The 27749-nt window shown below is 36.2% G+C and overlaps 2 pseudogenes; one reads left to right on the plus strand and one right to left on the minus strand.

Annotated features, from left to right (window-relative positions):
- The first annotated feature begins 14058 nt into the window (after positions 1–14058).
- On the plus strand, positions 14059–14948 carry LOC140802176 (probable alkaline/neutral invertase F; annotated as a pseudogene).
- A 32-nt stretch (positions 14949–14980) lies between these two features.
- On the minus strand, positions 14981–15797 carry LOC140802177 (probable alkaline/neutral invertase F; annotated as a pseudogene).
- Between the last annotated feature and the right edge of the window lie 11952 nt (positions 15798–27749).

The following is a 27749-nucleotide window of genomic DNA, read 5'->3' on the forward strand; positions in this document are numbered from 1 at the left end:
CTCTATGGAAATCTCGAGTGCTCTTCGAGTGCTCGATGTTTGTCCTCCATGAGCATAACATCCTCTATGACTTGCCCTAGATCCATAAGTCATAGAGCTCGTACGTCGGCTTGAATGTCCTCCAATAAATCGATGATGAATGTGGATTTGAGCTGAATATCTAACCATAGTGGTGTGCATAGGCTGGACAATTGTTCAAATTCCTCTTGGTAGGCTATAACATCTTCTTCTGGACTGTCTTTGTCAAGATAGCATAAAAGTCTTCATAGCGCGATGATCCAAACCATTTGTAGACCAAACGGTGAAACTAGATCTCCACATTTTGATTGGCCTATGAGTGGTAGCCGACCGAAACCACTATAGCGCCACATCCTCGAGGTGGAAAGATGCAAGGAAAACCTTTTTGGTCCTCCTCCGTGTCTTGGAAGATGAATAATTGTTCAACACGATAGAGCCAATCAACTAGATCTCCACCTCGAAATTTAGGAAACTCCAACTGAACAACGTGCTCGCAGATGCCAGTATCACGGTTGGGGTCGAATCTTGCTCCAATCATAATCAGAGGTGGGTGCTCCTCTAGCCATACATGATTCCTCTGACATCCTCTATCAACTTCATCTTTCTCTTTATCCCTCTCAATACAGGGATCATCATCATCTTCATCTATAAACTGTGCTTATCGGTGAGGCCCACCTATCCTCGGCTCGAGTGTGGTCTCTCTCTTGTCCTTGGCCGACTAGTGGAACTATCATGGGAGGTTCTGGTGTGGAAGATTTTGGTACCTTATGTCTAGTGTTTTATTGTGCGATTGTTTGATTCAAGGTTCCTATGGTTTGTGCAAGGATGGTGGAGAAGGTCTATCCAAAACTTCAATGGACTTTAATTGCATCTCTATGTTTGGGTTGATAATGGAGGGTGGAGGAGGCAGCGCTATGTCTGCATGGTCTGCTTGTCCTTGGTTGCTTGTGGGTGGTGTAGAGTTCCTCTCTCCGGTGCGCCTCTCTCTCTCTCTCTATCTTTTTATTCTTCTCTCTCTCTCTCGTTCGGTCTCTCTCTCTCTCTTTCTCTCCCACTGCCGACCCGCCGCCGCTGTCGTCGTGCTGTCGCAGATGAGCCTCCTTCTTCCTTTTCTTTCTTCTCTCTCTCTCTCACTATCTCTCTCTCTTTTTATCTTTTTCTCTTTTTCTTGCTTTAGGCTCGGGTCTGTCGGAGCCGAGCCGCTGGTGAGAGGCCGGCAGCTGGCTGGCCACCAGCTGCCAGTGCCCTCCCCGCTGGCCCAGGTCCGCACCTCCCTCCCCTCATCCCTTCTTCTTCTCCTTCCTCAGTTTTTGCTCTTTCTTTTTCTGCACAGTGCTGGGCTCGGACCAGTACTTTAGTAGGCAGTGCTGGGCCGAGCCCAACACTGATGGCAATTTTTTTTACTATTTATTTAATTAATTATTTATTTATTTATTTTATTGATGTTGTTTATTTAGGTTTTTGCTTCTTAATTAATGCAAATAGATTATTTAGATATTAATTATTTTAATAATAATCTATAATCTTCAATATGATTAGTATTAATTATAATTTGTATAATGAATGATTAATTAGGTATAAATATAAGTAATAGTCATATTTATTTATTTATATCTCTATTAGATTAATATATAGATTTGTAAATTATAATTATCAAATTTATATACTAATATTTTTATGAGATACATTTTAAATAATTCTAATAATTTATTATACATTATTATTTTGTAACAAATAAAATAATTAGCTTATGTATTTATTTATTATTTTATAAAGTAATGACTACATAGTCCCTAATTAATCAAGATATAATTTAATTATAATTAGGTTTTTATCTATATTTATATTTTTATTTATAATTAAAAATCTAGCTAGTTATAAAAATAAGTAGAAATTCTAAAATCTAATAAATCATCATATTTTACTCGAACGGATTATAATGGAATAAATAACTAACTTTATATTACTTGAACATTTTTAGATCCCGAACCCCTTATTTGAGACTCCGTGGACCTTGCTAGCGATGAGTGTCACTCGGTTGATTGGCAAATGTGAGGGATATGTGGTTTGCGTCTTCTGATCAGGGTGAGTAGTTTTATCCCTTAGACGTCTTTCTTAAATTAGGATATATTATATCTTATGTATATGTATGTTTTGGCCTCCATCATGATTATATGACTTTATCTAGAGATGATTACAGTTGAGCATATTTTATCATGCATCTAATTAGGTTGATCTAGGATATGAGCACATTGGTGATATATAGAGATGATGAGAGATGATTATATTGTTATAATGTTATGTCTAGTTGATCTGTAGCATGAGTATGCATATAATTGATTAGCTTGAGTATGCATATGTTGACTACATGATTAGAGACTATATTGCATTATTTTTCTCGTGATTCCTGTTCCACCTAAATTCCTATTATACATTGACTTGTTATTGTACTAGATATATGCATATGATCTGTCATTCAAAAGGAAAGTATGAAATGTGATTAATATGATAGTTTATAAAAAACGTGAGGATACCAGAGTGGGCGCGAAGGTTATGACGCGCTTTGTGGATGATTGATTGCTCGACATAGTCGCGATCCTATTAGCCTTACATCCAAGGTCATTAGTCTGTGTACGCAGCAGACATTCGGACACATGCCGTTCGCTAGGGAATATGTGGCGAGTTATCCTCACGAGGTTTCTATCAGTTATACAGTGTCGATGATTATATAGTTTATCAGTTATGACATGACATGTTATCTATTTTTTATTTATGTATTATTGAGAAACATTCATATACTCATTCATGACATGATGCTCTTTCTGATTCATATTATTCAGTACATGATTTACTCTCTGTTTGGCATCACTAATTCGGGGTAAGGTCTATTTACTAAGGATTTTGCTCATAACTCTCTTTATTTATTTCTTTTTAACCCCCACAGATATTATGGTACGTGATACCGTCTTGAGATAGCCCGATGAGATATTTTAGAGCAAAAATGAGGTAAGCTATAGAGGTGAGACAGTATAGATGATAGTTTATATAGAAATTGAGTTGTACCAGTATTTGATATTTGTACTCTTTTGTATCAAACGATGATCTGTATGATACAGGTCGAATCATGGCGTACTCTTGTATTAGTTATTTTAGTTGTATCTTGATAGTTTGTTGTGGCATGTGTGGGTCCTGCCAGATTATGTAGTGGTTAAATGTATATTATTGTGGACTGGGATATTCATATGTTAATAGGTTTATTTGGTTAATAATATGATTTATCTAGTGATGGATTATGTGATCATGGATAGGTTAGCAAGTTTTATTTGATGATGTCATAATTATATGTGCACATGAGAGTATCTATGCGTGACGGGGCCCGCCCGACTTGTCGCATGCGCCGCGCGTGCCATGTGGGCGCATGAGCGTGCACGTGCCTGTGCCGGGCGGGGGCGTTACACCACTATTGCAATCGCACACGAAGAAATAGATCTCAATCCACATTGTAATACTGGACAGAACTTTCAAAGGCAGTAGGGATCAATCTAATCATCATAATATTATGAGATTCAGATATATTAGGAATCCAATGCAATCAGAATCTCATCGATCAAGCAGGTAGATCAAAAGATATGAGGGAGATTATGACCAAAGATAAGGAAATGACGAGATAGATGGACGTGGATAACGAAAGTTGGTGATGTGGTTAGGGTTAGGATTATGGAAGATGATGATGGTTGTGGTAGATGAAATATTATCTTGAACAAGATGAGGGGGAAGAAGACAGCTTCCATGTATGGCTAGTCGGTGGAGTGAGGAGGAAGAACTTTATTTTTCATAAGTGTTAGAAAATCGTTCAAACATTTTTTCAAAATGTTGTTCCATTCGAAAGTGATATGCTCGGTTTAAAGAAAAGTATCAACAAATAGCAAGTGGATATCCAACATGGGATAAGCATTGAAACAAGATTTTTCAAAAAGTCCACTATGTCTATCATGGGAAAGGTGTTCAAACTAGATTTTCTAGAAAGTCCATTGTATCCAATGTAGGAAAGATGTTAGAATGAGATCTGCCAAAGAATTCATTCTGTGCAATGTAGGATAGACGTTCGAATGACTGGCTAAAGACTTCAAACATTGGAAACCCGTTCGAATGGGATTTTGGAACGTGATGATGGAACTTCAACCCGTTCAAACGCTCGAGATCTTGTTTGAACGGATTTGTTAAGTCTGCTCTCATTGGACCAATTTAGATTTTTTTTTCTAGAGGCTATCTTTCTGGGCATATAAAATGGCAACTTGAGAAAGGTGTGGGCACATTGAGCTACACTTAAGAGGAAGGAGATGTATTTTTGGAGATGCCAGAAGATTGAAGATATTGGAATCATCTCATGCTCGTTTAGTCTAAGATTGAAGAAGATATTTAAGATTGCCAAGGGTCGCTAAGATTGAGCTACAACTTTAAGGGTCAACAAGATTGTGAACCAAGCACAATAAGCGGTGTATTAAGGGGGGAGTCAAGCAAAATACTATAATGACAATTGCAGGTAATAGTAATCGATTTATAAGTATTCCTATAAACGCTAAATCCATATTGCTTGATTTTTTGTTTTCATATTAAAATTTTGTTTTTTTTGTGAATATTTCATTCTAATATTTTAATTCGTAATAGGTCCAGTTAGTAGTGTTCTTTGCCTAATAAGTGTTTAGTTTTTTCATTTAATATATCACATCTACTCCCAAATATCTTAGGTCTAAAAAATAAACAATGAAAGATTAGTACAATACCTAGAAGCAAATGCGAGCTCTCAAACCCTACCTGCAGTGGATGAGGAAGAGGGATGTGATGTCCTAAATCCTAGGTTGAGATTGTTTAGGAAGGAAGATAAAGATGTTGGTTGTTTAACAAAAACCCTTATTGCTGAATCAATTTTTGTTTGACAAAAATAATGGTATATTCTACTCTTTACGAATGTCTTTAGTTTCACATGGCTTATAAGTAATAGTGGTAAAGTGATCTTATATTAAAGTACATAAAGATAAAATATATTTAATTATAAACTTAATACCTAAATATAGGTCATTTTAAACAAATCAACCGCTTGCTTCGTCAATGATAGAGCTGGCAGTTTATATGATGTATAACATGCTAACATAGCAATTTTCTCAATGTATAATAAAATGCCAACTTGGTAAGCAATTTATAGATTCACCAATTGAGATTGTGAAACACTAAGTGAGAGCAGCAGTTTTATCATCATTTTCTGAGAAAAACATATATCATGTGTTTTTGGCTATAATTAGGTGAATAAATATTAGTTCGTAAATATCACACTTTTATTCAGCAATCAAGCGGATCCTTTGAGTCATGGATCATCTCTTGTTGGAGATCGATCGGCAAGTTCAATTTAATCCATACAAACAGGATATAATTAGAGAGAAGCTCAATTAGTCAATGGGCTGTTATTGCATGGCCATAAGTTTGTATGCCTAGTTTATTTAACCTTTTAATTTGAAGTAATAAAAAAGTATAAAAAGAAATTAAAAATTGTTAAAGAGAATTTTTTTTTAGCATAATAGATATTGTTAGAAATACTATAAGGATATTATAGTAATTTATATTTTTTTTATAGTTTGAATAAAAAAGTTAAAAGTTCTAATATGTAATGCAAAAAAAAAGTTGCATGAGAAAAGTTTTCTTTGCATTTAACCTTTTCTTAATTTTATATTTTTGTTCTACATTTACGTATATATCTTTGTGACTATTTTTTAACACCTTTAAATTAAAAGCTTAGTAATTTAGCAGAATAAGAAATATATGTAAATAAGAATAAAAGTATTTCTATCTTTTAATAGTTAATTTAATGAAATCTCAATAGTTAGTTACCTCGTTTTAAGAAGTATCTATGCAAAAATCAAATATTTTTAGAGACATGCGTATAAATATCAATTTTGGAGGGGTATTCGCGCTAAAAACCCCAATAAGAAAAGGGCTAAAGAAATCAATAATATTTTATTATCGTCTATTTAAAAATATTCATATCTTCTCAGAGGAAAGCCACCCGATTTCCAGTACATTCAACGGCCAGGACCTCCTCCAAGCCGTCAGATCCGAGGTCTGCACATCACGGCCGTTCCTCTCTCTCTCTCTCTCTCTCTCTCTCTCTCTCTCTCTCTACACTTGGCCGACCGTTGCTCGCTCTTTCTCAATGCTCTCAGAGCGGGAGCAGATCGCCTATAAATACCGACCCTCCGCCTTCTCTTCCTCTTCTCTCCTTTTCCCCTCCTCGTCTAGCTAGGGTTTCGTTTCGCTTGGAGCGCCAGATATGATCGAGATGGCCAGCTCTTCTCCGCCTCTGCTCTCCGAGACGAAAGGTGAGTCCGATCGAGGGGCGCGGAATCGCTGGATTCCGAGCGGCCCTCGGCCAATGCGTCTTGGTTCTGATCGGCTCTGCCAGGTTTTCTTGCGCAAGTTTAGTCTTCTTGGATGTGTTGCTTGTTTCTTTGCTTCTCTTCTTGCTTGATTAAAGTTCCTTGAATTTTGTCGCCGCACCTTAATTTTGAAGTTAGAGAATTAGAGTTCTAAGTTGCAATGATCTGCTTCTGTTCTTATCACGCATATCTTTGCATGAATCTGTGACTAATTCTTGGTACTCAACGGTGAATAGAGACAATTATTGTGGATCATTTTCTATTTATGTTGCTTTCTGCTGTTCTTGCATTATGGATTATGGAATTGGAAATGTATGTTGTAATTATCTACCTCTGTTCTAATATTGGATCTCTTTTCATGAATCTGTTAGTACTTCTTGGAACTTTTATGTTCAATGGAGCGAATTCTTGTGAATTATTTCCATCTATTTTAATCTTTAAACCTTCCTGTTGTTACTTGCGTTCAAGATTGTAGAATTCTAGTTGCAGGATGTCATTATTTGTTGTCTGTCTCATGATGTCTTTGCATGATTTGCTTAGTTGTTCTTGAAATTTAGGGTGATAAAGTATGGTAAAGTAATCAACATTTGTCTAAAAGTTTTCAAATCTGATGATTAAGATAATAGAGTGGTTGGTTGCCTAGATGATGCTGAAATTTATTTGAATAAGCAGATGAGATGGAGCATGCATTGGCCAACTATTAGTTCTGATTTTATTCTTTGTCTACATACAGAGATTGAGGCAATAGTTGTTGGGTAATCTAGTTGCTTTTGGGTTATGTTGGTATTGCAATTGTTGTACTGATGTGACATAATTGATTAGTTAAACAAGTAGGGATAATGGAAGACTCAGGCCTTTTTTGCATTTATCTTGTGGGCCTTGAGTTCGAAACAAATAAAAATCCAGATAATGTTGGCAATTATGTGTTAGAACTTAGCATTCCTGGTTAGAGAATTAGAGCTCCTTCTGTTCAACAAGATCTTGTGATTTCCCAAATCCAGGTTGGTCCATTGTTTCTATGTCTCATCATGGTTTCCAGTAATGCTTCTATCAAGTAACTTCAAATCATAGCATTTTTTTCCTGAAAGGATTATTTGGTTAGGAGTTGAGTTCTGTTTTGTTTTTGTGTGTGGATCTTAGCCCTTTCTTTTAAATTTCTTTGATGTTCTCCAGCTGTGCAGAAAATTTTACTGGTAGAAACTTATTGACCTGCAAATATTCATTCTTCAATTATGCAAGCAAGTACAATGGAAGCATCCCAGGGTTGCAACTAGCAAACAACAGAGCTAGCCTTAATGGAGTGTGAGGGCGATGAATAATCAAAACACAAACATAGACCAATATTGCTCAACATTGAGCTTCTTGAGGAGGATGACTCATTAATGTCCGAATATAGGCCATGATTGCTCAACAATGAGTGCCACAAATCTCTTGAAGTTAATACCTTATCCAAGATGTCTCTTGCTAGTGCTTCGCCTCACATGCTTCATAAGCCTCTAATAGAACTTGAGAACTATTTGAACATCCTGAGAATATAAACTCTCATTGTAGAGGATCTTGCATGAGCTCTCTGAAGGTATCCAATGGCTCTGAAACATCTTCAATCTTCAACATTACCCATTTGGAACAATTGCTGCATTGGACCATTCAGAAGAAGCATTGAACTGTACCAGGTTTTTTCCTTTAGTTTTCAAGTAATCACTAATTAGATATGTTAATCTGGAAATTAGTGTTCCATCATATCCATAGTAGAACTATATTCTTGTTGTAAGTTTGAACTCTGGTAGGACATTCAGCATGCTAATATTAGCTTCAACTATTTACTCTGGTTTGCGAACTGGGTCAGATCGTATCACATTCAATTGATTGAGTCTAATTATCTTATTTGGTTATTTGGTTTAGTTAGAGTCTTAATAGGTTAGAATTTTATTTAATTAGCTAAATCCAGCTTTGCGCAATTTTGAGAAAATATTCACATAATATTCTACACATATCCAAATAATACCAAACTAGTTGGATAAGGTCGCCAACCTCGAAGACCGATTTAGTTAGTTTGTTGGGGTTTTAACTTAGTTGTTGATTTGTTAGGATTTGTTAGGATTTGTTAAAGTTGTTTAATTTAGTTGATAAGTCCCTAGGTGAGCCTCTCTATATATATATGTATAGGAAACCCTAATTGGAGTATGATGAAGAAATGTTATTGGAATATTAATTTCTTGCCTCTCTATCATCTATCTACCATAATCTCCTTCTTCCCTCTTCATCATTCTTCCACCTCTACCGTTGGTAAGATTTCTTCTAACTTCTAATCTCCCTTATCTGTCGAGTCACCCTTCTTTTTTGTGATCTCGACCACTTCGTTCCCTTCGTCTATATCCTTTAATCACATCCACCATCTACCTTCATCTCCATACCCATCCATAACCCTAACATCCATTCCACTCATCACTACCACCATCACCCACGTTAAATACGAAAGTTGTAGATCAAGGCCTATAGTTGTAGATCCATAACCCTAAAGTAATTTTCTGACTATCGGAGAATATTTTAATAATATTTTCCCATGATTGTGCGGACTAATTCCTTTAATACATCTAGATCTTGAAGGAATCGTTGCGTATCCGACCGTTTGGTACAAGAACCCATCAAATTGGTATCAGAGCCTATCAAATTAGTATTAGAGTGGGCAAACCTCAGACCTCCATTAATGGTTGAAACAAGGAAGATGACATCAACAATGAGACCTATGAAGAGCACACCGACAAGGGAAAACTCAATCCATGATGACCCTAACCATGAGGTCGATTCCTTTGGAGCGACCACAGTAGGACCGAGTCAACCAACGTTCATGAGTGCGAATATGGATGAACTTAGGAACATATTCCATACATTGATGCATAGAGTTGACTCAATTCAAAAAGATCACAATGATTCAAGAAATATATCATGAACCGATTTGATTCGTTATCTCCTCGATGATAATCAAAGTTTCAAGAAATACTAGCGGTGGGACCTCATCGAACTGATACCCCATAGGTCCAGGTGCGTCATGTGAGTGTCAATGATCCCCTCTTACCTATGCATATACATCATTCCCCACCTCTGTTGCAAAACCCAAGACCAACGGTGGTGGAACCCAAGAGGCGTGCGGCACCGGTTCGCTTCGTCGATGAGGAGGATTGACACTTTGAGAATGAGGTTAATCCCTTTAGAGATGGTGATAGACGTGCTCGAAGATTTAACGAATGACATCAACTTACACAAAGGTTTAGACCTGAACTAAGGATCTTTTGCGAACCCGACAATGCTATTCAGGGGAGAACCGCACGCTTGGATTTTCCAATAGATTGAGTATTTCAAGTTGAACAATATTTTGATTATCAAGGTACAGCGAAAGATGCAAAAATTCAGATGGCAAGCTTTCACCTCCAAGGAACAGCATTACATTAGTATAGATCGGTTCTTTATGGTGGTAGATTTACCGAATAGGCTGACTTTTATAGGAGGATTACACTCATATTTGTGATAGCGGCATATGAAAATTTTGCTACCACATTAAGCAAAATGGTTTAGAGGATGACCGTATTGGAGTACTAAGCTGAGTTTGAAAGAGTTAGTAGTCGTTGTGAGCCACTATGGCCGAAACAGACATTGATGAGTATATTTATTTCAGAGCTGTGGGATGAGATTCAAGCAGATGTTCGTGCTCTTTGTCCTACTACTCTTGAGGAGGCCTTTGAGAAGCCCGTGAGGATGGAACAAAAGCATAGGGCTCTAAGGATAGCAGCAAAAATCAGTTGGGGCAACCGAGATGGGCGATTTGCACCTAGAACGTCGGTTGAAAATTCTGCAGGTTCAAAGACAGCGACTTACTAAACCACGACCACCTTTGAGACCTTCTCTCGATGTTAGAGGAGGAGGCACAAGACCCTGCCCCCGCCCCCCCTCCCTTCAAACTCTCACACACCTGCCCAAGTGGAGGAGCAAAGAGCGAAGGGTCTTTGCTTTCAATGTGATAAGCGTTTCAAACCGATCGAGAGTGTGATGCTCATCAATGGTCTTGAGGAGAATGATGAGGTTGTTGATGATGGAGAGTGTCCAGAGGAGGTCCATGAGGAGGCCATTGTGGAGGGTGCGGAGGAAGATATCTAAGCTGAAATATCGATGCATGTATATTCGGGTACTTCCGCACCGAGGACGTTACGAGTAGACGAACTCGTTAGAAAGCATTGTGTGCACATCCTCATTGATTCAGGGAGTACACACAACTTTCTAGACGAGAGATTAGTGAGGAGATTGGGTATGGATGCCGAATCGACCACAGGATTTGACGTTGCAATTAGAGACAACACGAAGCTTAAGGCGCTGCGAGGAGTATATGGGTGCAAGGACACGACATCATTGTGGATTTATATCCATTGGCGCTGCGAGGAGCGGACATTGTTCTTGGTATACAGTGGTTATAAAGTCTAGGACCCATCACATTTGATTTCCGGAGCATATGGATAAAATTTAAACAAGGAAACAAAGATGTGTGGCTTGATGGCGTTCGGTCTTCGCTGAATCCTGCGATCCAGTCTATGGTGGGGCTGTCTTGTGCATATGATTTAGCCTATCTTCTTCAGTTAGGACTAGTAGGAGATGAGTCTCAAATTAATTCAGGTACTAGTATTAAATTTTTTAATTCATTAGATAACTTTTATGGACTATTTGAGGAGCCAGAGGAGTTGCCATCGAGGAGAGTGGCAGACCATCGCATAAAGATTGTACCTGGAGTTGCACCGATGAACGTGAGGCCATATCAGTATCCACATGTGCAAAAAGAAGTTATCTCAAAGATGGTAACCGAGCTGTTGGAGCAATGCCTTATACAACCAAGTCATAGCTCATACTCATCCCCCGTGTTATTGGTGTAAAAAAGGGACAGAACATGACATTTTTGTGTCGACTATCAGGCACTAAATGCTATTATCGTTAAGAACTGGTATCCTGTTCTGATTATTGAGGAGTTGCTGGACGAGCTTGCAGGGGCGACTATATTTAGTAAGCTTGACTTAAGGGCCGGATATCATCAAATTAGAGTTCACTCGGCGAATGTACACAAAACTATATTTAGTAAGCTTGACTTAAGGGCCGGTGATGTCTTTTGGTCTCACCAATGCTCCAGCTAACTTTCAAGGCCTCATGAATGACATATTTCCGCCTCTATTGAGAAAGTATGTTTTGGTATTTCTTGATGACATTTTAGTGTATAGCAGGACTGAATTGGAGCATTGGCGGCATTTGGAAGACGTGCTGAATTTTGTTGAAGCAAAATCAATTGAAGATCAAGAAGTCTAAGTGCCTATGAGGAGTACCACATGTGGAGTATTTATGCTACATCATTTCAGCAGAAGGTGTAACGGCGGATCCTCAAAAGGTTGCATGCGTGACCGCTTGGCCTATTCCTACTACTACCACCCTTGCACCCGAGGGCACCTCCATAACATGACGAAGGACCACTGAGGTATACATCACCATCAAAGGAGACCTTGCTACCCATACTAACAGCTAGGAATCCCCAAGCGATCGTTAGCCATCACCAATCGCCACCCGATCCATTGATTGATGGCATTGAAGCTTTGAAAAATATCGAGGATTTGATACCTCGACGGTTCGATCCTATGGTCATGGTTGCCCATCAAGTTTCTTACCAATCTAAGGGACAACCTCCTCAGCCCATAAGCAATGTGCCAAAGCCTAAACAGATCAGCCCTTGCGCGAGGCCTAGTCTAGACTCGAGTCTACATTGGATTGTGGGTGAGTTAAATCTTAGCCTTGGACTAATTAGTCGAGCACAAATCAACGTGCTACATTGTGTTACACTTGGCCAAGCCATGGCCTCCTCCACAAATCTTGCCTCTTGGACTTGGCTCGGATGTAATTCGGCAAATACGGAAGGTTTGGAAACCCCATAGACACCTTGAGGACAAGGTGGTCGGAAGCGTGGTGGATTGTTAGGATTTGTTAGAATTGTTTAATTTAGTTGATGAGTCCCTAGGTGAGCCTCTATAATATATATATATATATATAGAGGAAACCCTAATTGGAGTATGATGAAGAATGCTATTGGAATATTGATTTCTTGCCTCTCTATTATCTATCTACCCTAATCTCCCTCTTCCCTCTTCACCAACCTTCCATCTCTACCGTTGGTATTCTCCTAACTTCTAATCTCCCTCGTCTGTCGAGTCACCTCTCTTCTTTGGGATCTCAACCACTTCATTCCCTTCGTCTATATCCCTTAATCACATTCACAATCCACCTTCATCTCCATACCCATCCATAACACTGACATCCACTCCACCCGTTACCATCACCATCACCCACGTTATTTCGTGTTTTCGTCCCAGTTGTAGTTCTAATCCACGAAAGGTATAAATACAAAAATTGTAGATCAGGGAGTTAGAATCTAATCCACTTGGTTTTGTAATTTCTAACTACCGGTGAATATTTGACGAATATTTTTCCACGATTGCGCGGACTCATTCTTGTAATACATTCAGATCTTGAAGGAATCATTGCGTATCCGACCTTTTGGTATAATAACCCATCAAATTGGTATCAGAGCCTAACAAAGTGTATCAGAGCCTATCATTCTATTGGGTTCATATTGATTTTCGTTGTTCTTCATATGTGACCTATTAAAAATAAATAATACATGCTATAATGCTCTACACTATGTTTAACTTGTGTCTAAAATAGTTAAGGGAAGTTTCACTGGGATATTCTGAATTTTGATTTATTATTGCTTGCATTTCATTGATTCATCTAGTGGACTGATGTGCCATATTTTGTATACTAACATAGTCCCGTTGGTAGTTTAGAAAAAGCGACTTCTTTTTTTTTTTTTCTTTTCACTCATATTCCTGAAAATTATTAAATTTTTATTTAGCATAAAAATTCTCATGGATGATATATTTGAAACCGTTACGGCCTACTCAGTCCAGCCAACATTTCGTTCATTTAGGAACTACAATATAACCAGGAATCAAAATGACTAGTGTTTGGCAATTTTCCAGCCAGGTTTTGGTGAGGGATTTCATTCCTAGTGCCTTAGCATTTCTGATGAAGGGAAAGCCAGACTTAGTTAAGATTTTCTTCTATAGACTCTATGGCTTCAATCACGGGCAACATGGCGAAAATGATTGACCAGTTCATGCTTGGTGTGGGTGTAATGTCCACAAGCTTCAAAGCTCTGCACAATCCAGCTAAGCAAGTTGATATTATAAATGCTGATTTTGGAGATACTGCTATTGGAAGGATTGTGCTTTTTGATTCCGGGTTTTAGTGGATAATAGCACTTCATCTCATACCATTAATTAGTTTGTTATTCTTTTGTATGTCATGAGAAATCATCTATTACAATGAAGTAATCATATTGGCAAAAGTTGAGTGACAGACATTTTCTTACAGAAATTAGCAATCTCAAGGGGATAAACCAGTGAAACTAAGAGCACCTATATAGGTAAGCAAAGTACTTAGATTAGAAGTTCACAGATATTTATGTTTGTTCAATAAATTTAAAAACCTATTAGTTCTCCATAACACATAACATCGTTCTCGATGCACAATGGGTAAGTTAACTGTTCAATAATTATTTGCTTATCATGTAACTATATACTTTAGTTCTTGTAAACATGATGGTTATCTCTATATATTGTTCACTGGAACTGTTTTAAATCTTTAATTGTATCTTGTTTTTCTGACTTGTGGGAAAGAAAAATTCTTGATTAACTAGTTGGCAAAGCTTAAATACTCTCTTTAAAGAACTTTTTTTTGAATTATCTTTGACTACGCAGGTATCTATGGTCACCCGATTGAAATACAAGCTTTATTTTTTATGCCTCTAAGATGTGCTTTAGTTACGCTAAAGCATGACAGATGAGGGAAAGGAATTTATGGGGTGGATAACGAAACGCCTTCTTGCCTTGAGCTACCACTTGCGGATTTACTTTTGGCTTGACTTCAATCAGCTTAATGACATTTACCACCATAAAATAGAAGGGTACTCTCACACTGCGTAAACAAGTTTAATGTGATGTTGGACTATTTCAGATTAAATATTTGATTTTATGCCTTAGTGTGGAGTTTACTTTATTGGAAATATTAGTCCAGCTAGAATGGACTTCCGTTGGTTTAGTTTGGGTAATTGTATTGCCATTACATCATCCTTGGCTACGCTAGATCAATATATGGGTTAGTGAGATGCCTTTAAAGGTTTGCTATCCAGACATATAAAGTCATAAATGGCGAATGATTACTGATTGTGATCCAAAGAACACTAGATGGAGCAACCACAATAGAGGACCGAAAGAATATGGTATGATGATCCTAAGCTCAAAGATATTACCCATGTCTAGTGATTCTTTACCTCAGGAAATTTTAGCAAATTTCAGTTTCGACTGCTCAAAAGAAACTACGACGATTAGCTTGCAGCTTCTTTCTCATTCTCATCTATGAGAATGAGAAAGAAACTATGACGAAAGAAACTACTACCATTTTTCTTTTGAGTAGTCGAAACTGAAAATTGTTGAAATTTCCTGAGCTAAATAATCACCTGACATAAGTAATGTCTTTGAGCTAAGGATCAATATACCAGTTTCTTTTGATCCTCTATTGTGGTTGCTCTATCTAGTGTTCTTTGGATCACAACTGGTAATCATTTGCCATTTATGACTTTTTATATATAGATAGCAAACCTTTAAAGGCATCTCACCAACCAGCTCTATCCATCCTGCTTCCAAAAGATGCATAATTATTGTAGATTGATCTAGTGTAGCCAAGGATGATTTAATGGCAATAGAATTACCCAAACTAAACTAACGGAAGTCCATTCTGGTAGGATTAATATTTCCAATGAAGTAAACTCCACACTGAGGCATAAAATCAAATACTTAATCTGAAACACTCTAGCATCACATTAAACTTGTTTACTGCAGTGTGAGAGTACTCTTCTAGTTTATAACGGTAAATGTCATTAAGCTGACCGAAGTCAAGCCAAAAGTAAATCCGCAAGTGGTAGCTCAAGGCAAGAAGGTGCTTTGTTATCCACCCCGTAAATTCCTTTCCCTCATCTGTCATGCTTTAACATAACTTAAGCACATCTTAGAGGCATAAAAAATAAAGCTTGTATTTCAATCGGGTAATCATAGATACCTGCGTCGTCAAAGTTAGATAATTCAAGAATTTTTTTTTAAAAGAGTATTTAAGTTTCACTAACTAGTTAATTAAGAATTTTGCTTTTCCACAAGAACTAAAATATATAGTTACATGGTAAGAAAATAATTATTGAACAATTAACTTACCCATCTTACATTGAAAAGGATTTTGTGTGTTGAGAACTAATAGGTTTTTTTATTTATTAAACAATGAAATATAACATAAATCTTTGTGAACTTCTAATCTAAGCACTTTGCTTATTTATATAGGTGCTCTAATGCGATTCGGACTAGATCGGAACACCTCGAAAGACATTGGGCTCAATGGGTTGAATCTAGTTATCTTATTTGTTATTTGTTTTAGTTAGAGCCTTAGTAGGTTAGTATTTTATTTAATTAGTTAAATCTTATGCAATTTCGAGAAAATATTCTTAGAATATTTTATAGACATCCGAATAATATCAAATTGATAAGATCGCCAACCTCTAGATCTACAATTTTGGTATTCACGACTTCTCCGTATTAAAAATCTATCTATAGCGAAATGAAGGGTTAATTCTTGAAGATAAAGAAAACTGGTTTAGTTGGTTTATTAGGATTATAATTTAGTTGTTTGAGTCCCTAAGGTGAGCCTCTATACATATGTGGAGAAAACCCCAATTGGAGGGAATCTGATAATTGAATTCGGCATTATGCCCTTATCTTTTCTCAACCTGTCTCTACCCATTGGCGCCCTCTCCTACTTCCCTTCTTTCACCACCCAAGTCTTTGGTCGACTTCCTCTAACTCCTAACCCCCCTCTTGTACAATAAATTCTCCCTCTTCACAACAGAGATTTAACCTAGCATCTATCTAGCCATTGAAAGGCTATCAAGTTAGGGTTTAATTGACCTTCGACCACTGTTTGATCGATATCTCAAGATCTAACCGTCCAAATCATGTGATCTTGGATTCATTAGAGTGACAATATATCCAAAATTCAGGAAGATCCTTTAGTTAGATTGTTCGCAGATTCCCTTAAAAGTTATAAGCCTAATAGAGTCCAAACTGTTTCGGATCAGATTAGGCTGGTTCGTAACAACTGGTATACCAGCTTGATCCGATCTAATGGTTCTAGACTAGATTGAGGATGTGACTTTCGAAGGAATTTGCGTATAATCTAACTATTGGATCTTTCTGAATTTTAAATATGTTGTCACCCTTGAAAAGAGTTTTTCAATGAATCTAAGATCGTAGGGTTTGAATGGTTAGATCTTGAGATATCGGCCGAGCAGTGGCTAAAAGTCACATAAACCCTAGCTTGATAGCCCTTCAGTGGCTAGATAGGTGCTAGATTAATTCCTTTGTGTGAAGGGGGAGAAGTTGTAGAAGAGGGGGATTAGATGTTAGAGGAAGTCGATCAAAGACTTGGGAGGTGGGAGAGGGCACCAATGGCTAGAGATAGTTGATAAGAAGATAAGGGCACAATGTCGAATTCAATTATTAGATTCCCTCTAATTAGGGTTTCCTCCACATATTTATAGAGGCTCACCTTAGGGACTCAAACACTAAGTTAAAATCCTAACAAACCAACTAAACCAGTCTTCTTTATCTTCTCGAATTAACCCTTCATTTTGTCGTAGATAGATTCCGAATATGGAGAAGTCGTGAATATCAAAGTTGTAGATATGGAGGTTGGCGATCTTATCCAACTGATTTGATACTATTCGGATGTCTATGAAATATTCTAAAAATATTTTTCCAAAACTGCGTAGAGTTAGATTTAGCTAATTAAATAAAATCCTAACCTACTAAAGGCTCTAACTAAAACAAATAGCAAATAAGATAACTAGACTAGAAGCATAGGCCCTTCGAGCGTCGATCTTTAATGTCCGCTAGTAGGAGGCGTCGACCTATCAACCTCGGTTGGTCCTTAGGGTTTGGTCCGGTTCGAGGTGGGGCTGGCCCGCTTGGATTTGGCTGAGCCTGTCCTGAATATGGTACACTCGAGGCTAGTTTGTATCGGGTTGCTCCATGGCGTTTGATCCATGGTTGTCGACTCCAATGTGGTCCACTTTGGTTGGTGTATTGCCTTCAACTCTCGTATCTTTTTCTCCATCATTTATGTCATTAAGAAGGCTTCTAGCAAGGTGGTAGGACGAGTAGCTTTGACTTCTGCTTGGATATCACGACGAAGCCCGGAGACGAAGGTACTTTTGAGAGCAAAGTTCGACCACCCATGGACTCGATTGCTAATTCTTTCTAACTCCTCTTGGTAGGATCTTACATATGTCTTTTGGGTTAGCTTTGTCAAGGTGGGTTAGAAGTCTTCATAGCCGGATGGTCCAAAATGCACACAAAGCGCGTCGACGAACTCCTCCCAAGTGGTGAAGGCGCTGCGCTATGTGCTACTTGAAACCATCTCACCGCTATGTCTTCAAGGTGGAGTGAGGCGAGAAGCACCTTTCGGTGGTCAGGTGCCCCTTGATAGGTGAAGAATTGCTCCACCCTATAAATCCAATCAAACGGGTCACCCCTGCTGAATTTAGGAAAATCGACTTGAACGATGCAGAGTTGTAGTATTTGGTCACATTCGTTCTCACGTCCTCGGTGAGGCAGCTCATCTTGCTAGACCCTTGGTTGATATGAGGGCTCCTCCCACTCCTCCAAAGGTTCCTCTTCTGGGTATGGGGCTATAGGTGCCCTCGGGTACAAGGGTGGTAAATTGGTGCGGCGCACCTGCGGTTTGTCGCGTTGTTGCCATGCTGCCTCCAGGATCAGTCCTCACCGAATCCTATCTCATAGTAAGGAACGATCATCTTGTCTTCGATGATGCTCAGGGGTACGCCTTGGATGATATTGGTTCATGTCAGCAAGGGTTGCCTTGATCTCCAACATCATTCGTGCCATGAACACTAGGGTTTGCGCGAGATCGGGAGGGCCCTTTATTCGTCCTCGTGAGCTCTATAGGGATGGAGATCTTGATATGGAGCCATGTGGTCCATATCTAAGCCTTGATCGCTTGTTTGCTTTGTCGCCTTCGATCTAGTAGTGGACATTACAGTCCAAGGAACGTTGACTCCGATACCAGTTGTTACGAACCGGCTTGATCCGATCCGTAATAGTTCTAGACTAGATTGAGAACGTGACTTTCGAAGGAAGTTGCGGATAATCTAATCGTCAGGATCTTTTGAATTTTCTATATGTTGTCACCCTTGAAAAGAGTTTTCCAACGAATTCAAGATCGTAGGGTTTGATGCTAGATCTTGAGATATTGGCCGAAGGTTAGATTAATCCTAGCTTGATAGCCCTTCAATGGCTAGATAGGTGCTAGGTTAATTCCTTGGTGTGAAAGGGGAGAAGTTGCTGTAGAAGAAGGGGATTAGAAATTAAATAAAGTCGACCAAAGACTTGGGTGGTGAAAGGAAGGAGGTAGGAGAGGGTGTCAATGGCTAGAGATAGTTGAGAGGAAGATAAGGGCATAATGCCGAATTCAATTATCAAATTCCCTCCAATTAGGGTTTCCTCCACATATTTGTAGAGGCTCACCCTAGGGATTCAAACAATTAAGTTAAAATCCTAACAAACCAACTAAATCAGTCTTCTTTATCTTCTTGGAATAACCCTTCATTTTATAGAGCTGAATTTAGCTAATTAAATAAAATCCTAACCTACTAAGGCTCAAACTAAAATAAATAATAAATAAGATAACTAGACCCAATCAATTAAGCATAATATCTTTTGAGGTGATCCGATCTAGTCCGAATCGTATCAGAGCACCTATATAAATAAGCAAAGTACTTAGATTAGAAGTTCAGAGAGATTTATGTTATATTTCATTGTTTAATAAATATGGAAACCTATTAGTTCTCAACACAAAATCCTTTTCAATGTAAGATGGGTAAGTTAACTGTTCAATAATTATTTGCTTGCTATGTAACTATATATTTTAGTTCTTGTAAACAAGATGATTATCTCTGTATATTGTTCACTGGAATTTTTTTTAAACCTATAATTGTATCTTGTTTTTGAGGCTTGTGGAAAAATAAAATTCTTAATTAACTAGTTAGTGAACCTTAAATACTCTCTTTAAAGAATTTTTTCTTGAATTATCTAACTTTGATGACACAGGTATCTATGGTTACCCCATTGAAATACAAGCTTTATTTTTTATGCCTCTAAGATGTGCTTTAGTTATGCTAAAGCATGACAGATGAGGGAATGAAATTTATGGGGTGGATAACAAAAAGCCTTCAACGCTTGAACAAGTAAATTCTAATTCAAGTTTAATTGAAATTAGGCAGATTTTTTTTGAAAATTATTTCTAACTAACGGCGTTGCTAATTATCGTAGTGAGAAAAGTTTTCGACTTCCTAAGAGCATCTCCAACCGAAAGCTCTCAAATATGGAGCCAAAAATGGAGCAAGAGCGTGGTGCACTCTAACGCATCGGGCTCCATATATATTAAAATAATAATATAATATATACTATTATATTAGTTATTTTAAATTACTTAATAGGTCATCTTACTGTTATTATGTTTTAATAAAAAATATATGGTTAGAAAACTCTCATTGAGATCTTTAAAATAAAATTAACATTTAATAGTTCCAAAAGTAATTTTAAATTACTAATTTTTTAATTAAACGAATTACATTACACAAAATAAACATCGAAATAAGCATTACATGTCATTAACTAAAAATATCAAAATTGCATTATATAAAATAAGCAAAAATTAACCAAACATAATAAAAATAATAAATGTTTAATATTCTGGTAAGTCATCTCCGTAGCCGCCGGTTCCAATTTCGTAGCCGCCGGTTCCGGTTCCGTAGCCATCGGTTCCGGTCTCGGTTTCATTTTTAATGTATTTCATGTTTGATATATTTCATATCTAATGTATTTTAATATTTAATATTTATATTGAAAATAATTTTAAGTAATTATATTTTAGGACACATAATTTATTAGACTCATTTTTTATAAATATTAAAAATTTTAAATTTTAAATTAGCTCAAAATTAATTAAATATTAGACTCATTTTAAAGGTCTCGATGAGACCTTTCTAATGGTATTATTTTTATTAAAAACTGATTAGAAAACTAATTATATACTCAGTTTAACTAACTAAATTATTTAATAAAGGATACAAATAGAATTAAAATTATTGAATATAATAATTATTGAGCAATTTTGGTATTTCAAAAGGTTAAAATTACAAATGGAGTCGGGCTCCATTTTTATGGTGAGGCTCTTTGGAGCCCGGCTGAGCTCCAATGGAGCTCTAAAGCTAGCTCTAAATTTAGAGCTAGCAATAGTGGGGCTCCAAATTTAGAGCCCCACTATGAAAATGGAGCCCGACTCCATTTATCATTTCAACATTTTGAAATACCAAAATTACTCAATAATTATTATATTTAATAATTTTAATTTTATTTGTATCATTTAATAAATAATTTAGTTAGTTAAACTGAGTATATAATTAGTTTTACTAATCGATTTTTAACAAAAATAATACCATTGGAAAGGTCTCATCGAGACCTTTAAAATAAGTCTAATATTAAATTATTTTTAAGTTAATTAAAATTTTAAATTTTAAATTTTTTATTATTTATAAAAATGAGTCTAATAAATTATGTGTCATAAAATATAATTACTCAAAATTATTCCCAATGTAAATATTAAATATTTAAATACATTAGATATGAAATACATCAAATATGAAATACATTAAAAATGAAACCGGAACCGGTGGCTACGGAGATGACTTACCAGAATATTAAACATCTATTATTTTTATTATGTTTGGTTAATTTCTGCTTATTTTATGTAATGTAATTTTGATATTTTTAGTTAATATAATGTTTATTTCGATGTTTATTTCGTGTAATGTAATTTCGATGCGTTTAATTAAAAAATTAGTAATTTAAAATACATATGAAACTATTAAATATTAGTCTTATTTTAAAGATCTCGATGAGAGTTTTTTAACCATATATTTTTTATTAAAACATAATAACAGTAAGATGACCTATTAAGTAATTTAAAATAACTAATATAATAGTATATATTATATTATTATTTTAATATATATGGAGCCCGATGCGTTAGAGTGCACCACGCTCTTGCTCCATTTTTGGCTCCATATTTGGAGCTTTCGGTTGGAGATGCTCTTAGGAAGTCGAAAACTTTTCTCACTACGATAATTAGCAACGCCGTTAGTTAGAAATAATTTTCAAAAAAAATCTGCCTAATTTCAATTAAACTTGAATTAGAATTTACTTGTTCAAGCGTTGAAGGCTTTTGTTATCCACCCCATAAATTTCATTCCCTCATCTGTCATGCTTTAGCATAACTAAAGCACATCTTAGAGGCATAAAAAATAAAGCTTGTATTTCAATGGGGTAACCATAGATACTTGTGTCATCAAAGTTAGATAATTCAAGAAAAACTTCTTTAAAGAGAGTATTTAAGGTTCACTAACTAGTTAATTAAGAATTTTGTATATATTTTAGTTCTCTATGATCATTATCAACACATTCCACCCCTATTTATAGGAGTAAAATCCCTAGCAGATCGGATCTACATGCGGATTATTCGATTTATTTAAAATTCAAAACAATAAGATAAAGCTAAGTAATTAACTTATCTCAACTCGATTTGACTTGACTCGACTTGACTCGCTGGCAGTAGACCCCTAGCTAGTCCTCGGGCTCGAACTGGTGCGAGGGCGGCCATGGTGAGTCATCGGTATGTCCACCAACCCCCAGCGGCTGCGAAAGGGACTAGGGGCCCCACTATAGGGGAGCAACGGCGGCGGAACGCCACGGCGGAGCCACCCTGACATAGGGGTAGCTTCCGCGACTATGGGCTGTCGAATTTGGCCACCCATCTGTCGGCGGCGACTGCGGCAGCCACCACTAGCTGGCAATCGGCCCGAGGATGCCGACCGTGGCCGCTGGTGGGCGTGGGAGCGTCGAACCCGTGGCCACTAGTCGCGAGTTTGCTGTAGCTCGAACCGCCGTTGCTGGCGGTCTTCCAACTTATGTCGGTGCGAACGGTGGTTGAGGCTCAGGTGCAGGGTCCCATGGGAGGGACCGGACGTGGTGGTGGGGGTCGGGAGCGATTGGATGGCTGCTAGTGGGAGGCTAGGGTTTTCAGCCCTAGCTCCCGCTGCGGGTGGGAAGACAGCTCGGGGGCCGTCTCTGGCGGCTACTCCGGTGTCAATGCGACGACGGGCTCGGCCTGTAGGGACAAAAGGCGTTCCTCATTGACCGGAGGTTTGGTTCGCCTTCTCGATCCTTTTGAAACTTTCTATGGCTCTCCTCAATGATTCATGCAGCGAGTCCATGGACTCTACCCATGCCTTCGCCTATGTTGGTGGCTCGTCGTCAACTGTTGGTTGTGGTGGCGGGAGCACCACATCAACTCCCATAGGAATGGAGAGTGAGATCGTGGTTCTCCATGGTCGACCCCTCCTCATGGGTCTTGGAACGCGTGTTAACCATCTTCCGAGGAACGTCGGCTTTGATACTAATATTATGAACCAGATCTGGAATGATCCGTTCGTAAGAAAGTTATGAAAATTCGAGATAGGTCAAAGAGGACAGAATGATAAATATCCAACATTGTGGCGGTTGTCGGAGGGTGGCGGACGGTCTAGGGTGGTGGTGGATGGTCGTATTGTAGGGTGGCTGCATAGGAGGTGGCTAGAGTTTGGATGCTTGAAAGAGATCTACGGTTATGATCTACTCCTATGAAGATAAAGACAATCCAACGGCTAAGGTAAAAAGATAAAGACGAAAATAATAACTAGCTAAACTTAGATTTCTCTCTATGATTATTATCAACACATGTCCACCCCTATTTATATGAGTAAAATCCCTGGCGGATCGGATCTACATGCGGATTATCCGATTTATTTGAAATTCAAAATAATAAGATAAAGCTAAGTAATTAACTTGACTCGACTTAACCCATGTGGTCGGATCGTAATAGAATATATTTTAATTTTGTAAAATATTAGTTTATTAATATTTATCTTTTTTATATTTAATTCTACATACGTTATAGTCAAAAATAATATTTTATTATAATAAATATTTATAATATTATTATATTTTATAATATTTTAATCTTATTATATTTTGTAATAGTTCAAATATTACATATTTTGTAGTAAAAAAATAGTAAACTTTATTTTACATGGAATATATATTTTTAATAAACATTCCAAAATGAGATTATTAATTTTATTAAAACATTTAGAGTTTCATATTTTATTTTAGCTTAAAATCTGAGATTAACTAATATATTTAAGTATATAAATTTAAAATAATATTTAATAATAATAATAATACCTTTTAAAATGTGCTTATGTTTATGAAATATTAAATTATTGATATTTATGCTGTTTAAATTAAATATTATTTATTTACTATAAAATAAAATAATATAATAAAAGATGAGATAGAGAGTAGAGATGAGTGATAAATTATGATAAGATGTTTAAGAGATAGAAGAGATGAGTAATCAATTATGTACGATATTTGAAAGAGATAAAATATGAGTAATAAATTATAATAAAATATGAGTAATTTTGATAAATAGTGTTTATATTATGAAATATGCCTATTCTAGTGTTTAGCTGTTATTTTAAAATAAGTGGTTGTATTCTAAAATAAGAATCATTCCTGAACTGAACGGGGCTAAACTTATTTATTGATACAAAGAAATTTTTGAAGAATTATTCAATCAGCCAAAAGAGAGAACGTTAGGCACGGGCTGATGATCCAATTTCGCAATGACAACGATAAGATAATGAGATTTTTTTTGTTGATATAAAATTAGTTTTGGAGAATGAATTCATTATCTAATAACAAATATATAACCAAAATACCGAACATACATCACATTGTTTTCGAGACCAACTTCAACTCGATTTTGACTATCCTGTTAGGATAAAACTCCTATCATTCAAATTTATTTTCCTCAAAAAGTTTCCTCGAGATGGATGATGAACCACGAACCTCCCCTCTTATTCGATCTTGGCCATTAAATTTAACCAAGTGTGAGAGATCAACAGATCTAAATTCCCTATCTGATTAACATTTCTAGGAGGAACCAACTTTTCCTCACAAGGCAAATCACTACTCAAGCATGCCACCCTTGTGAACTAAACAGTGGAATTTTGACTTAGAAATTAAGACCATCATGACTATCACCAGGGCTCAATATATAAAACGAGTTGAATTTGCGGTATGCACTCCTTTGAGAAGATCCTTTGGAAGAGTAACAGGAACAAAAGATGCACAACTTTAAGGTTGCCACACCTTTTATACAAGGTGGCTTTTAGGCTGACAGAGACCCAAGGTATACCCTCACTTTCCTTTTGGACAAAGGGATAAAGAGCTTGGCATGCGGGAACTTTAGGCCTCGATCGACGACCACCAGAATGCGTGCAATGCAATGCATTGCCACAGTAGCACTAAAATAAAGTTTGGCCCAACCCCTTCTCTGAGCTTAATTTATTATCCAAACTCAAAACACTATATATAAGGTCATGTGGAATGTAATAACTCCATCTTCTCTTTCCCCTTCTCTTAGCATTTGCTTGAGTGGGTTCTTTGAATCCATGGCTACCACTCTTCGTTTCCAAGCCATGTCATCTCCCTTGCTCAACGAACTCATTGGGATGGTCATCTTATCATTGTTTGATGAATGGAATCATCCCTGAAATTAATGGATGTACGCATGAGGGGAATCTAGCTGACTGGTCCGACAAGTCCTTTCTTTTTTCTCTCTCTTTTTAGTTATGGTTGTACTTTTTTTATCAGTGTTAGCATAATATTAGCTAACATTTTTGTATTTGGTTGTTTGATATGATCCAAGAAGTAGTTTAACTATACTTGGTCCTTGTTGGTTGATGGCTTCTGTGCTTGATTAGATATCCTGGTAACTTGGTGGCTTTCCTACATTTGGAGATAAGATTTGGATTAAACGATACTGTTAGCATGCAACACGTGAAAGATCACCTAATCCTAGTCTCTAATGTTTTCAGATGCAATAGAAGTAGAACCGACGCACTTAAATTAGTTAATAAAGAAGAAGAAAACACAACTGCTTGATTACTTTCCTAAACATGTGAGATCGTGAGACAATTTATTGCCTATTTGATTAAGTCCAATGATGCTTATGTACTGAATAGTAGAAAGATTTACAACCTGAATTATAATTCAATATTACTTATGGCTTAGCTCGATCCTTTATTTTCACTTACTGTTTACCATTTTACTAAGTGGTCTTCCCTATTAACACCATGAGTTATATTGAGATTAATGTGATCTGGGAATGACACAAAGAAGAGTATTTCTTCACTTCAATTCAGTAAATTCAATGTCCAATATCAAACTCACCAACTGTTTTAAAAACTACTACAGCTATATGGGAATGAAATAATATAATGACATAACGTATTACTCACCTTACACTATTTTATAGGCAAGATCAGACATCATTCACAAATACTGAAAAGGGAGGATGTCATATTCAAAAATTCACAATAATTCTCAGTATAGAAAAACTGAAATGCAGTTCTATGTTATGATTCATTTTCACATTGGAGTTTTGAAAGAGTAACAGAATCCTCCGTCGCAGCTTTGGTGGAACACAAAGCTGCTTGAAATTATATGATATGGGAAGAGCTCTATACTTATCTATTATTCACCCCATAGGTGGGAATATTGCAAGCCCAGCTTTTGTCTCCCCAGTCCAGTGGCATCTCTTTGCCTTAGCTTTTGGCATGCAACAAAATTATATATATATATATATATATGTGTGTGTGTGTGTGTGTGTATGAGAGAGAGAGAGAGAGAGAGAGAGAGAGAGAGAGAGAGGGTTATAATAGGCATTAGAATAATTCATCAGTATAGTTCTTTAAAATGCCAGGTAGGGTTCTGTGGATAAAACAATGTGTAGTAGTGTAGCTCTCATAATGTTCATATCTAGAGCTTGTGAGAAAAAGAATCATATCCTTCTTAAATCTCTCTTAAATAACTATAACTGATCACCTGTCTAACTATAGATCTATAATTATCAGCAAATATAATTTTTAGAATGTTGTTTCTTGGATATTTTGTTGCCTTACTTTCCATGCAGATTTTTCTTTTGTTTTTAGTTGTTTCAGTAAGGTAATTCCGTAAATAACAAGAGAAATAAAAATCTAGATATGCAAGTTGTTAGGTATCACATTAAGAGGGTCTAGTTTTACATTAGTAAAAAAAAGTAAAAGATTTATATATTTAAATTCTTAAGCCTTCACCTAATATTTTAAGTTTCGGTTTAAGAATAATAAAAATTCTTATTCCAAAATACAACCTCTTATTCTAGAATAATAGCTAATCATCTAAATAGTCATATTTCAGAATATAAATATTATTTATTAAAATTACATCTTATACCCTACACTATCCAATTACCAATTTACTCATGATTTCACTACAACTTTTCTTAAATATCTTATTGTAATTTATCACTCATCTCTTATCTTTTTTAAATATCTTATAATAATGCATTACTCCTCTCTCTAAATATCTTATCAATATCTTATTATAATGTATCACTCCACTGCGCTTTCTTTTTTTTTATCATAATTTTTATTTTATACTAAATAAATAAAATTCAATATAAACAACATAAATGTCAATAATTAAATATTTGATAAAAATAAGCACATTTATTATTTTAATTGTATATATTTAAATATAAATATAAATATTATAAAACTCTTAATAATATAGTATTTAATTAGTATAATATTTTTTATAAATTATCTTATTATTAAAATAATTTTATATGTATTAATAACATAAAAATATAATATTAATAAACTATGTTAAAAAAAATATGTTAAAAAAAATATGCTCGATGTAAAATAAAATTTTATTATTTTTTACTCTAAATAATTTATATATATTACATAATTTCAAATACATCAGTTTGGTTTAATAACCTAGACCTTATCATTGCACAGATATCAACTTTCAATGCATATATAGAAGACCAATATAGTAATGTCGAGCATTAAACACCTACCACTCATTAGTTCGAGCATTGCTTATT

Source organism: Typha latifolia, chromosome 15 (assembly GCF_019914945.1).
Source record: "Typha latifolia isolate L0001 chromosome 15, TyphaL0001v2, whole genome shotgun sequence".
NCBI classification, from domain to species: domain Eukaryota; kingdom Viridiplantae; phylum Streptophyta; class Magnoliopsida; order Poales; family Typhaceae; genus Typha; species Typha latifolia.